The 15,200-nt window shown below is 35.8% G+C and overlaps 1 protein-coding gene across 4 annotated transcripts in view; it reads left to right on the forward strand.

Annotated features, from left to right (window-relative positions):
* The window catches only part of GABRB3 (gamma-aminobutyric acid type A receptor subunit beta3), a 242,476-nt gene that overhangs the window by 178,438 nt on the left and 48,838 nt on the right, over nt 1–15,200 (forward strand). The gene's annotated exons all lie outside the window — the stretch shown is intronic.

Genomic DNA, 15,200 nt, shown 5'->3' on the forward strand with positions numbered 1-15,200 from the left:
GTCTCTCCATCTTGTTTTAAGACTTTTTTGTGGAAGCTTTTCTATCAAGTGGAATCCATTCTGTGACTGCCTTGTTCCACCTGCCATCAGTTCTTCTTGCTATGTGACCAGCCCATTTCCATTTCAATTCTTTTACTCTTTTGAGGAGATTCTATGTTTTCATTTATTCTCTAATCTATGTGTAGATTTTTCTATCTTGCCTCGTGATGCCAAGCATGTATTTTCCCATGGTATGCCACTTGTAGCTTTTTTATTGATTGTGAGGCTAGTGTCATTGTTTCACTGGCATATGTTAGGAGATGTAGCACACACTGATCCAAAACTTTTCTCTTCAGAATTTTTGAAAATTATGCTTAACTTATAAAACACCTGCCAACTACATTTAACACAATGCTCAATTTCCCCCCCTTTTTTTTTTGGTATTGCATTGAGATTCGTTGGCCAAGGTATATGTTGTTGTCTACTACGTCTAGTTCTTATGTAGTGGTATGGTATATGTAGTGGTCTACTACAACTAGTTCTTCTCCAGATTAAAAAAAAATTCCTTCTTTGGCAAATTTATTAAATATAACTGGCTCTTTTTCAGGTTTATTTTTAAGCCAAATGGTTATGCTGCTTTATGTCTTTGTAACTCTTCTGGGTCTTGAACAACATCATTTGCAAATCTTAAGTGATTTAAATAGATGTCATTGATTTATATTCCATCTTTTGCACAATCTAGTTTGCAAAATACTTCTTAATTTGTTGATTTCTGCTTAAAGATCATTAAGACAAATTGTCATTATTGTTTTTTCATATCTTGATTACAGAAAGTTTATGTAAGTAGTGTCTATGCCTTGGCTGAACACTGCATTAATTATTGTTTGCTGAATACTGAGTCAAATGTCTTTTCACAGTCAATGAAAGCCATGCACAAAGGCATGGTACACTCAATTCAAGTCATTGCCTTTCAATAACTTGTTGAACAACCTGGATGTGATCCATTGTACTGTAACCTCTTCTGAACCCTGCCTGCTCTTTTGGCTGTGCATGATTTAATGTTCTCAATATTCTTTTTGCTACTATCTTGGTGAAACTTCTTTAGATGATTGAAAGGCTTATTGGGTGTTAGTTCTTTAAACCATCTTGGGTCTCTTTCTTGTGTATAAGAATCACTTCAGCATTTTCCATGCATGGGTTATTTTTCTTCTCTGAAGCATCTTGAATATAGTTTTACTAGTATCTTGTGTAAATGGTGACAGCTAGATTTCAATATTTCAACTGTAACACAGTCATTTCCTGAAGTTTTGCCATTTTTCATTGATTTTATGGCACTTGGTACTTCCTTTACTAGAATATTTGGCATTTCCTCTTTTGTGGGTGTTACTTTTGAGTGATCTTGATCTTTGTATAGCTCTGAGTAGAATTTTCCAATTCTTTTAAGATTTCCTGTCTTGTTCTACTTTAAGAGCCATCTTGTTTTAATGCAAAAACTTCATTCTTATATTTATAATCTTGCATTATAAATCTATTAATTGTTTTCTTCAATTGCCTTTTTCACAAGCTTCTTGTTATACTGATGTGTTTTTTCTTGGATACTTTTTCTTATGGTCTTGCAAAGTTTAACATACTCTAGTTAATTAGTGAAACATGCAATATTCTTTATTGTCTATTGTTTTTTCATTAAATTAATAGTTTCATCAGAGATTTTTGACTGAACCAAGTGTTTTTCTGGTGGTTATATAGATATAGCAAATTTGAGGACATTTTTGACCATTTGTTCATTTTGATCTGTAATGTTCATCTCTTTCAAATCTTGCAATAGAGTGAAGCGATTTGATAAATTAATCTCATAATCACTGTTCTTCTATAACAGCTTTTCACTCTTAACTTTCATTTTTTGATGTCTTTATCTCTTCCATGTCCATTTTTTGCTAGCCTTTTTCTTGTAAAATGAGTTCATGTTATAAAGTTCCTGTCCTTCAGCAAAATCTACTAATCTATTGCTTCTATTATCTCATTCACCACTTCCATACCAGCCAGTCACTTTTTCTCCAGTTATTGTTCTTCCAATTTTTGCATTAAAGTCACCCATTAGTATTTTGTATCAGCATCTTTGTCTTGATACCAGGCCACATCATTGTAAAACTCTTCAACCTCATCATCATCACTATAGCTTACTGTTGGCACATAACCCTAACCCTAACCCCTTTGCCTCATCAAGGCCCTGATCCTAGAAAGAGTATAAATACTAAATAAATACAGCCATTGAGTCAACTTCTACTTGAAAAGAAACTTTTATGGTTCACTTCTCCCACTTAAAAATGGAAATTTGGAAAAGGTAAAGTTTGATAATTTTGGCTACATAGTTAATTATTTTTGGTGAATACTTTTGTAGTGATGGAAGTAAGACTGCGAAACAGTGAGAAACAAAGATTAAGAACTTAGCAGTATTTTGCATATCCAGGGAAAAAAGTCAGCTAATAAACATATCTGCTCTTCAGTTCATTAAAATTCATTCTAGATTCAGGTTTCTCAATTTCTTTTGCGCATGACTCCCTTCTAAGCCTCATTTACTTCTGTTATGCCCCTCATAATTGCTGTTAGCTGCAAAAAAGGGATTTAACCATCTGCAAAATTTACCAGGCTAAACCTTGTGTTCCCATAGAAATATGGCATGGTTTCCTGAAGCCAAAGGGCCATGTCAGCGGTGGGATTCAATTTTTTTTTAACTACCGGTTCTGTGGGTGTGGCTTGTTGGGCGTGGCAGGGGAAGGATACTGTAAAATCTCCAGTCAGAGGTGGCATTTGCTGGTTCTCCGAACTACTCAAAATTTCTGCTACCAGTTCATTTAGTTCATTTAGTGAATGTTCAGAGTTACAACATTGCTGAAAAAGTGACTTATCACCATTTTCACAGGTGTTGCAGCATCCCCTTGATCACATGATCAAAATTTAGATAGTTGGTAACTGACTCTTATTTATGGTGGTTGCTAGTGCCCTGGAATCATGTGATCCTCTTTTGTATCCTCCTGACAAGCAAAGTGAATGGGGAAGCCGATTCATTTAATAACCTTGTTACTAACATAACAACTGCAATTATTTTTTGTGGGCAAGAAAAATTGTAAAATGGGGCAAGGCTCACTTAACAAATGTCTCACTTAGCAACATACATCTTGGGCTCAATTGTGGTTGTACGTCAAGAACTACCTGTACTGAAAAAAAGTGGTTGAGTCCAGTGATGGGATTCAAATTTTTTACTACTGGTTCTTTGGGCTTGGCTTGGTGGGTGTGGCAGGGGAGGAATAATGTAAAATCTCTAGTCAGAGGTGGTATTTTCCAGTTCTCCAAACTACTAAAAATTTCCACTAGTGGTTCTCCAGAACTGGCCAGAACCTGCTGAATACCACCTCTGGCTGAGTCTGTGCCAAGTCATGGATTTTATTTTAAGAAATGTAGATGACACAACCAAGAGCAATAGACAGAAAAGAGGAAAATGCTAGATTGCACTTGTAAAGGGGCACATACATGTCTTAGATATAGACTATTTCAACACATGTAGAAAATGGGCATATCCTATGTTACATCAATACAGGCTGCTATCATAATTTTTCTCCTTGCATAGACACTGCTGATAAGAACAAAGTGAAAACTAATGAATTAAGTCATTTCAGGCAAAATGAAAATGGCACTGTCTTTAAAATAACAGCATTGTGGCATCTTGAAATTACTATTTGAGACACACCTGGATGCCAGAATATTAGTGTGGCATTTATTTATTTTGTTTGTTTGTTTATTTATTTATTTTGTCAAGTGATTATAAGATAACAGGTATAAGTATAAACATAGTTATGAATACATCAAATGGATACATATAAGAAACATAAAAAGAAACAATAGGACTGGGACGGTAGGCACGTTGGTGTGCTTATGCACGCTCCCTACAGACCTCTTAGGAAAGGGGTAAGTTGTTCCAGTAGTGAAGGGTGCTGTTAATATATATAATAGTTGTATATCTACCTCATTGTTTTGCATACAACTGATTAGTGCCACAAAAGTTGCCAAATTCTTTGTGTTTTAAAGCTTTACATAGCTTGAAAACTGAGCCTTAGTTTCTTCTCTAGCCTAATAATATCCTGATTTGACTTACAGGATGACTCTTCTAAAATGTATAGCATAGTAATCTGGGATGTTCTTTTAATCAGCCAGTTACATTTGCATTTGTTTACTTAATTGAACACAAGAAAATAATAGAAGAAAATAGCAACAAAAAGTGTATATATAAGGGCTTTTTATATATGTACATGTTCAAAACTTCCTAAAATTTACACAATTTATTTTCACTCGGGAATGAAAGCCAGTTGGGTGACTTTGGACCAATCAGCTTCTCAGCCACAACATTGCTTTAATGTTTGTGTGAAAGACACCCAGAGGGCATTATGGAGTGAAGTGGCCTCAAAATTGTAATAATAAATAAATACACTGTAGCCATAATATTATTTTGTATGTCTACTTGGTATGAACCCAAATGGTATGGTTTATAAATCTTGGAATATGGCCTTGCATTATGTATAATCCAGGTCATATGGTATATTCAAGAAACCACAATCTAGAAATATGGCTTGGTGTAATGTGTGAATCATCCCATGCTTCTCCATCATGATATAATATCCTCATACAAAATATTTTACCAGATTATAAAAATAAACACTCTCGGACAAAAGTTAATTCCTTTATCAGGCATTAAAGTAGATGTTTCCATATTTTTCTACCTATTATTAAAAGGTAAAACATATATCATAAAAATAAAATGCTAAGACTGTGAATGTCTAGTATAGGCAGGCAAAAGACTAGTAGAACATATCCACAAGCACCAAGTAGCAGTCAAAATATACAGTGCTATATCTATACACACAGACAAGTATATAAAGTCAACTGTAGAAATTTCAGAGCAAGTCAGATAAAAAATGTAAGAATTGTTAGAAATATGTAGCTTAAACCAAGATAATCTCAATATATACCATAAGCTTGTGGACTGATCAAAATACAGTGTATAACCAAAGATTTCATTCACATGCAAATTAACTTTCACTTATAGTTGTCACTTACCGCCCCTCCGTATGAAAAAAAAAAAAGAAAGATCTGTGAAAGAAAGATATAAATAACCCTTGTCAACAAATAAATTCTACTATCCCTCATCACATGGACTGGTGATATTCCCTGGTATGGTATAAAATGCTTGCAGTTGCAGTTCATGCTAGAACTCTACCAATACGACACAGCAACTTTGAACCATATGTATTATCTATTATCAGAAAAGTTAGGTTTAGATATATGTCACTGATATCAAAGTGACTTGATTATGTGAAAAAAATCATAATCTTTGCTATGATAATAAGAAGCCCACCATATCTGTCTGTGATTTGTAATATGAAATGAAATTATTTACTACCATCACTCTGTAAAATATAATAAGATACAGTAAATAAAAACATAATCTATCTTTATTTTATAAATGTGTGTATGTTCCGGCATAACTCTGGAATGCCTTGAGCAATTTCAGTCAAACTTGGTTCACAGATGACTTACCCTCTGGAAACAAATACTGTGGGGGTAAGACACCCCTAACACCCCTCTGGGGGAGGTGCCTTAAAATGGCTTCTAGTGTACAGCACAGTGGACACGCTATGGTAACGGCTTCACAGTACTCGACAAGGGGGCTCCCTCTTGTGGAGGAATAGAAGAATTGTGATGCTGCGTGACAGACAGTACAAAGTGTGAGTCCTGACTACAGGGTTTTCTTGTCTAATACAGGATTGGGATAAATAAATAGTCGGGCAATGCCGGGTTATCGGCTAGTATATCCTAATTCATAATCATTAACATTATTATTGCCATAAATAAAACAAGAAGTGCTTCCTGTGATATAGCACTGATACTTTTTTTTCATCATATCAAGTGCTGATGGCCTTTTAATGATTGATTGTCCATTCTTTATTCTACATTAATTACATGTTTGCCTTCTGGATGTGTCAACACAGCTCAAGTATAAAGAAATTCATGACTGTCATAATCAGCAGAATAAAAGTTGATTCCAAAAAGGTTGGTATATTTACATAACCTTTAAAAAAATAAAAACAAGTTATGAGCTGTGGTGGCACAGTGGTTAGAGTGCAGTACTACTGCAGGCTACTTCTGATGACTGCAGGTTGCCTGCAATTTGGCAGTTCAAATCTCATCAGGTTCAAGGCTGGGTAAAATGAGGACCCAGATTGTTGGGGGCAATATGCTGATTCTGTAAACTGCTTAGAGAGGGCTGTAAAGCACTGTAAAGCGGTATACAAGTCTAAGTGCTATTGCTATGGCTATATTGTTACTTATATAAAAGGGTGTAGAAAAAATTTGCTATGGTATATAAAAATTCAAATAACCTTTAACTATATCTGAGGAATGGTAATGAGCCAGCTAATAGCTGTTTCTGTAGCTAAATCTGCTATAATGCTGCTGTATTTTCTCTTCGCCTATTGAGTCACACAAAACAATATTGTTGTATAGTACTATTAAATATAACTAAAATAGCATTACTTTGTATTTTATAATGGAAAGTGTTCGTTGTTAAATACAGAACCATTTCTTTTATATAATCATATCTATGAGGACTTAACAATTTATACATAACAGTTACTTATCTATAAATATACTGATCAATTCGCTTCCCGGTTAGCACAATAGCTGATCTTCAAACTGCCTATATAGATTTGTGTTGTAATTGTAAGTGACAAACAGAATTCAAGGGACAACATTGCAAGGGATGCTTTATTATTACTTATGCCAAACCTCTTTGCCTCCACACTGCTCCCCCTGAGAGATGCCGGTGCCTTTAGTTCTTGATAAGACAATTGCTGGGTTCCACTATTGGGATCATGGTTTTTTTTTTGCTTTTGTAACAGTTGTGCTGGTAACAATATGATTAAATACTCCTGGTGGCATTCTGAATTTATTTGACAACATATTTTGCAGTGCTGTAATTATGTTTCATATATTGATTTACAATTTGAAGAATGTATTTTCTTTTCCCTTTCATAATGATTATAAAGCATTATTATCAAAAATAAATTGCCAAAAGAAGTACAGGAATATAGTTAAAGTTTGGATGTTTTTGTGCCTGGTTGTGCAATAGTTAGCAATGAAATCATAGTCACAGAAATACTGTTTTTTTTTTACATGAGGTCAGTTGCTTTCCTTATGTATTGATATGTGCAGAGTTCCTATCATCTTAGTTATACTGGCCAGAAATCCTGAAAGCTGCAATCTCAGATGTTTGAATACTACAAAGAGTGTGAGGTTACAGAATGCTGATCTAAATTAAACTCCATATATTTTGTGGAAATAAGGAAATAAAAGTAGTACTTACTTATCCACCCACCACCTTTATTATTTCACAAATAAGGTGGCAAACCTATCCAATACACCTCTCTTCTCCTATTTTCCCCATAACCGCAATTAGCATTGGAAGTTGCTAAGTCACTAAGTGAGCCATCACTTAATGATTGGACCTAATTTTCTGACATTTTTATTAAAATCATTAAGTGGATCAGTCATTAAGTGACTCCAGCTTCTCTATTGACTTTGCTTGTCGGAAACCAGCTAGAAAGTCATAAATTGTGATCATGTGACCACAGGACACTACAACCCTGTTTTGTTTTGTTTTTTACTGAAATATGATGTGAATGTGTCTTGCAATAAATAAATCAATACTGCAGCCATTGGAAATGGGAACCAGTGCCAAGCGTCTGAATTGCAATCATGTGATTGTATCCCTGATACAATGATCATAACATTGAGGATGGTTATTAAGTGCTGTTGTAACTTCAACCATCGTTAAACGAATGATGGTAAGTTGAGGACTACCCGTATGTTAAAATTAAAGTTACAATTAACTTGTTTTCAATATATAAAAATGTGAAAGGCAATTCTCAGAGTGCAAGACAGAGAAACACTACCTGTAATGTCAATAATCTTCACTACTTAATCTCCAAAGCATATCAATCCTGAAGGAGAATGATGTGAAGAAATAAATCCCATAGAGTATGTTGCCAACATACTATGTTGGGCTTATTTTACAGCCAATACCTAATTCAAGTAGAAGGTGAAAGTTTAGGATTAGGTAATTTAATTGTATTATTAATGTTAACAGTGTGTTAAAATATATTGTGAACTTAAAACTTTTAAGGATTAGAAATTTTGGGGACTTTGAGATATAATCCTAGGATTGATTAAATTTTGTCAATATTTGGCCTTATTAGTAGTTCTAGATATTTGGGATATTGAAATTATGGTGGAATAATGAGTAATTTTTAAAATATTAAATATTATTGATTTAGGGGATAATTACATGGTGAAAAGAAATGCTATCTATGCTTAAATAAATAAATGGAAAAATGATAAAGAATTATAAAGAGAGAATGGTATTGTTGAAGTTGGAAGAATACTTATTTGTATTATTATTGTTAGCATTGTTTAAAAAAGAAATTGACCCAGTCAATACGCTGTCCACAAAATATGTATGGTGTGAAAGGAAAACTGTAAATAAAATATGAATTTAAAAAAAAATTCACATGCTTCTATCTGGAATGATTCTCAGGACCTCATTCTGACTTCAAAATATTTCCTAATTTTGTGTATAAACTAGAAACCACACTAAATTCAGTAATTCTGGTATTTAACCCTCATTATATAATCAACATATTTCATTTTGGAATATACTGAATAACTTCAATGACCTTGATGAATCAGACTTCTTAGTCTTAAATAAGTAGCCAATTAATTAGATCACTTTTAATTATGAGTCACACTCCTAAAAATTCTGTACTTTTAATTAACATCTCCTAGCTAAAACTTTTTAAATATATTATTCAATTTTATTTTTTTTTCATAAATTAAACTTTGGTTTGCTGCTTCGTAGAATGGTTAAAATCATCCTGTGCTTAATATTGCTTGTTAGTCATATGATTTCAGTTTGTCAGTTTTATACTGGTGTATTTTATCAGTGTACTGTTATCTGTTTTGAATCCTAAAGCTGTAGCTAAAAGTCAAAATATGCATAGTGCATTGAAATTAAAGCTTAATATACTTCTCAATGATAATTTAAATTTAGAAATGAAATGCCAAAGAGTAAATATTTCAGTATGTTTTTGGCTGCTGCTGCTGTTGAAATTATACTATGATCAGGAAAAAGTTTCATTCATGGAAAGATAGGAATTGTAAATGCTATTGTACATTTGGTGAATATTTGGTTGCTCCTTGTATTTTGATCTATGACTGTAACAATGTTCTATCTATTCAGATGTTCATTTTTTTTCATCACTTCTTGATCTTTTGACTAACATGAGTAACTACTATTTTCACAGGCAGAAATCAGATATAATTTCTGTATTAACTTATGTATATCCAAAGATGGAAATGTCTATTGCATATTATATAATAAAGTCATGTACAATATTGTAGCCTTTCAAGGGTGTTTATACCAACTGTATTCACATCTATCATAACTAACTGTAATTTGTTGCCTGACAAAAAACATGTGATGTCATATCAGTAATTAGTTAACAATATTGCAACAATATTTTGTGATAAAGGGATGAATGGAAAAGTTTTCTAAACATTATAACCATCATAAATTACACTGGGAATATTCTATATAAATGTGGTAGAATAAGAAAACATCTGTCTTGTTTTGCATTTAAAGTGGTAGTATTTGTTGTGACTAATTTTCTAGCTTCTACATGAAAGCATACTATTTTAATCAGCCACATACTGTTTGTTTTTGTATTGCCTATTTTACCTTCATTTCAGGAAAGTGTAATTTATCATGTATGTGGTCATATTATGGAAACACTGGCTTAGAAAGATAATAATTAGAAACAGCTGTTAACATTTTTCAGATGACATAGTTTATATACAGTCCCCATGTAATTGCAAAATCCCCAAAGAATTAAACATTACTTCTAGTACATTTGGTATATGCATATATGTGTGCGTCCATGTGTATGTGTGTGTTTGTGTGTGTATATATTTGATTTTTGAACAAAATTGTTACATTATTAACCCATTCACAATTATGAATTAGATAAAGACTTGGAATAGCATTGCATACACATATCAGAGATGTTCAATAGCCTATTTCTTGTGGAACAATTGTACTTTTTTTCCTAAATAGTCTGCACATCAGAGAATGCACCAGTAATATAAATTGGGAGGGCAGAATTCTGCTTGGCTTTTATGGCTTTTTTTTTTTTTTTTTTTTGTAATCTGAACTGGTTATGAAATGAATTTTTCACCCAATTTATATTATGTCTCCCAGCATGTTTACAATGAGATGAGAAAACCATTATACATTATCATGACAAAAATTATTATAATAATTATAAAATGACAGTTTTGATATATTGAGCATATGGATATGTCCTATTTGATATATATCAAAATTAATACAATTTTTGTACCATTTGAATATAATTATGTGAGAATTTTGGAAGTTGTAGACCAAAAGTATTTTAAGTTGAGTAGGATATAGTATTTAGCACATTATGAGAAAAATCCAGTAATGTTGACCAAAGTGTTCACTAGCTTACATGAAACACAAGCTGCTGCTGTAGATAGAAAAATTAGTAGAGATATCAAAGGACCATTTGAAAATCAAAGACAATATTTACCCTTAGTGAAAAAATGGGAAGAGATTGTATCAAGCAGAATGTGCTAGCCAGCATTGCACTGCCCTATTTTTTTTTTTAAAGGCTAATTCATACTCATTGGCTTTACCCCTGAATCTTACGTCTTCAGATGTTAATCCGGCAATAGAGGGATTCAAATGTGGAATGAGATAATACTTTTTTCACGGTTTTGACCTTAAGCAAATGCCAAGGCTGAGACTACCCATTGCAAACTCAAAAACTTTGGGCAGGAATTTAAGTTAAATGAACTTTTTTTAAAATGTGTTTTTCTTTTAAAATTCAATTATTTGAGTTCATCATTCATCACATATGCATACATATACACACACCTTTGTACACTAACCTTCTATTAATAAATTGGATTTAATCCAAACTGTCAAATCTAATGTAATATTATTAATCCAATGAACAGTGATCGCTATAGTGTGATGTAATTAGTATAATGTAATATAAACTGCAACAGTTAATTGAAGCTATGGAGTGCTTCAAGCTATCAAGTTAACTACCGTGTTTCTCCAACAATACGACCTCCCCCAATAGGAAGACCCAGCATGTTTTCTAGGCATAAAATGAAATTAAGCCCCTCCCCCTAAATTTAGGCCTATTTTAAAACATGCAAAATGGGGGGAAGGGCAGGGGGACTTGCTGTTAGGAGAGCCCCGTGGGCAGCAATTCCTCGCCACCAGCTGCTCCTAATGGGCGATCATGGCAGAGCGCGGAGAGCTCCCTACTCCTGCCAAGCACCTTTGTGGCAGACCCAAGACCTTCAGCGCTCGCCGCTGTTGATTTCCCTTCTGCCCATGCTGCTGCCGCATTTGGAGCTGCCACTTCCACATTTGGAGCACCACTGCTGTTTGGAGCACCGCTACCATTTGGAGCTGCCGCTTCTGCATTTGGAGAGCTGCCGCTTCCACGTTTGGAGTGCTGCTGCTTTTGGAGCACTGCTGCTGTTTGGAGCTGACGCTTCCGCATTTGGAGCTTCTGCCACGTTTGGAGCTGCCGCTTCCACGTTTGGAACCTCACCGCTGTTTGGAGCACTGCTGCTGTTTGGAGTTGCCATGTCCGCATTTGGAGCTGCCACTGCATTTGGAGCTGCTGCTTCCGCGTTTGGAGCACTGCCGCTGTTTGGAGCACCACCGCCATTTGGAGCGCCGCCGCCACTCCAAACACGGCGGCAGCTCCAAACGCGGAAGTGGCAGCTCCAAACATGACGGCAGTGCTCCAAATCATGGCGGCACTCCAAATGGCAGCGGCACTCCAAACACAGAAGCAGCAGCTCCAAATGTGGTGGTGGAATGGGCAGAAGGGAAAGCAACAGCAGCGGGTGCCAAAGGTCTTGGGTCTGCAGCAAAGGTGTTTGGTGGGAGTAGGGAGCTCTCTGCACTTCGCCATGATCACCCGTTAGGAGCGGCTGGTGGCGAGGCTGCCCACGGGGCGCTCTAGATGAGGATGCAAGAGGGGGAATTAAGTCACCCCTGAAAAGATGGCCTAGCCATTTTTGAGGGGCTCAAAAAAATATAAGACCCGGCCTTATTTTACGAGAAACACGGTAATCAGGCCTTCATGGCTAGAGTGGGAAAAATGTTACCAGTCATATAATGGGAATGGACAAACAGATTCTTTTTTTTTTCTCTGTCCATATCTACAGCATAAGAGTCTACAGTGAACAGCCTCCTCTGGTTAGCATGTCAGCTGAACAGGACTAGAAGTCTGCAGTATATTTATCTGGAAATAAAAACTACTGCAGGATAAGCAGGGGTGGGATTTACTAGTTCTGACCAGTTCTGTAGAACCCCTTATTAACTTTCTAAGCAGTTTGGAGAACTAGTAGTTAGAAGAAATCTCCTTTTGTTTTTTTCCACCTTTATTACATTCTTGGCAGTATGCCCAGACTTACTGTCTCCTAAGGAAGTTGTTCTTTCTTTCTTGATACTGTCTTAAAGGGGAAGAGTTGTTTCAAGCTTTTTACACTGCTGCTGGGAGGAAATACTCCCCTGGAAATACTTCCAGCACATCCATTGAGCAGCTCTTTGAAGAAATAATTGAATAACAAAGCAGAGCTGTGTAAAGAAACTTTTTAATGACAAGGAACCAAGATGAGTGACAGTCAGCAAGGCTTCTTGGCTAGGTAGAAAGATTGACATTCAAATGTGAAACTTTCCGAGTTTTGGTCTAAAACTGGTTTTTGGTGAAGTTTAATGAAGTTTAATTCTGTGCTTGGTGATGTTTAATCCTGTGTTACTGAATTTAGTGTGGTTTCTAGTTTCTAGTTTATACATAAAATTAGGAAATATTTTGATGGGATAATTTTCCCTATTCAGCTTTGTTTGGAAGAAAAAAGATTAATCTCTGTTCCTGAAAAGAAACTGGGTTGAGAAATCTGGCTAGTTCCTGTCTATTTGTTCTGGTAACTGGCTTAACAAGCAACAGCTACTGTTGTGATTTAATTATTTGTATTGTGTTTGAATTTTTTCCTGCCTCATGGTTTCTTTTTCTATCTGGAGAGGGGGTCTTCCTTCACTACTTTAGTGATATCTGGCACTGTCCTTTTGGGGTGTACTTCCAAGAGGTAGTCAAGCTTGGCACTGATTTTTTTTTTACTGCCTTTCTGGGGGATATGTGACCTTACCTTAAATTTGGATAATTTCCTTAGGTTATCTTGTGAGGTGAGTGAGACCAGCTGGTATCTTTAAGTGGTGCAAGTGAATCTAAGGATTGCTTTTCCTGGGTGTGCTCTTTCTGGAAAGCTTAAATGACCTCTCTGATAAAGGGTTTCACTTTATGAGCAAGATTTGGCTTGCATTTTAACTATTTTAATTCCTCAAGGTAACTCCGGTTTGCAGGTATTTTTAATCTAATGATTGGTATTTAGGGCAGTTTTTTGCAAGCAAAGAAGCTTTTTATATTTTTGTACAGGTAATCCTTGACTTACAACAGTTCATTTAATGACCAAAGTTAGAGTGGCACTGAAAAAAGTGACTTATGACCATTTTTCACACTTACGACTGTTGCAGCATCCCCACTCTCATGAGAGGCCAGGCGAGGAGAAGCACCCCTTGATGTGAGTGACATCGAGTTGTCCACACCCACCCAGTCACATGACCACCAAGCCACATCCACTAACTAAGCCATGCCTACAGAACCAGTTGTTAAAATTTTGAATCCCGGCCCTGAGGATAAGCATACATTCATTTTCTTGTGATTGCATCTTAGCACAAAAGTTTCTACTAAGTAGAGGGGGGAAATAGTCCAATATCCTCAATTAATGGACCAGAATGGTAAAAAGATATATCCATAATAAAGCAGTAGTCCCTGTGTACTTAGGAATAAGTCTTCTGCTCAGCATTATCAACAGGCTGTCAATCTGTATGGAATTAAATAAAAAGGAGTTGAGAATTACCCTGTCTTGCTCCTGAGTTATCAGTTAACAACTGGAAATATTTGGAAGCATTATTAAGGAGAATTCACAATGATTGCAGTAACCAGATTAACATGACCAGACCAAAAAGAGAGAGAGAGTTCTTCTGTCATTGAAATTACAATGCTATACTTATTAGAAATTGCCTTCCTTTTGAATAAATACACTTAGGAATTGTTATTCTTCTTAGTCACTTATTCATTTTAAAACAATGAGGTGTCCATCATTATGCTCCATTTTACATAATGCTGGATTTATGGTAGATCATTTAGAATAGATCAACTCTCTTACATGCATTTACAGTCCTAGTTAACAACTGAGAAGTAATTAGGGATGCACTCAATTCACTTTCAACCGAACACTGAAGCACAATAGGTTCTTTGCAATATATGGAGACCTATGAATTTAAAGTAACAACAAAACTTTACCAGTTACAATCTACACTTACTCTTTCCCACATGCAAATATACACTCATCCACAGTTACCAACATCCTTGTTAATTAGGCTGCCAGGCATTAGCTACAGGAATAGAAGTTGCCAAATCTGGATCCAAAACAACTCAAAAAACTTCAGGATCTCTTTCACGTTTGTTTTGTCAATTCACAAGGCTGGCCCTAGTCTTGTTGATTTTCAGGTCAGGTAGCTGTTGCTAGGATTGATAGAGGATTCCATACACTCAGGCCCAATTTCTTTTGTCTGGTTCAGGTGGCTTTCTTTCCATGGTTTCCTTAAGGATTTGGCTTCTTCTTAACTACCTCCCTGAAGGGGTCTTGTAGCCATGATTCCAGAGGTGGTATTCAATCGATTCGCACCTACTCGGGCGAACCGGTAGTGGTTATTTGGCATGGGTCGCCGAACCGGTGGCAACCCCTGGCTGGCCACGCCCCCAACCTGGTTGCCTGGTTGCTCACTTGTGATAGCTCTCCTAACTTTCCATTCCCCACATCCTCTTTCTCCCCGGGGAAAAGGAAGAAAGGCATGGACGCTGCCAGTATCACTTTCCCCTTGTGAGTTAAAGTGTTGGAGTGAGAAAGAGTGCGGTCTGACAGAGGGGGTGGGGATGAATCGA

The sequence above is a fragment of the Pseudonaja textilis genome, chromosome 8 (assembly GCF_049901715.1).
Source record: "Pseudonaja textilis isolate UNSWEBS1 chromosome 8, rPseTex1.2, whole genome shotgun sequence".
Lineage (NCBI taxonomy): Eukaryota > Metazoa > Chordata > Lepidosauria > Squamata > Elapidae > Pseudonaja > Pseudonaja textilis.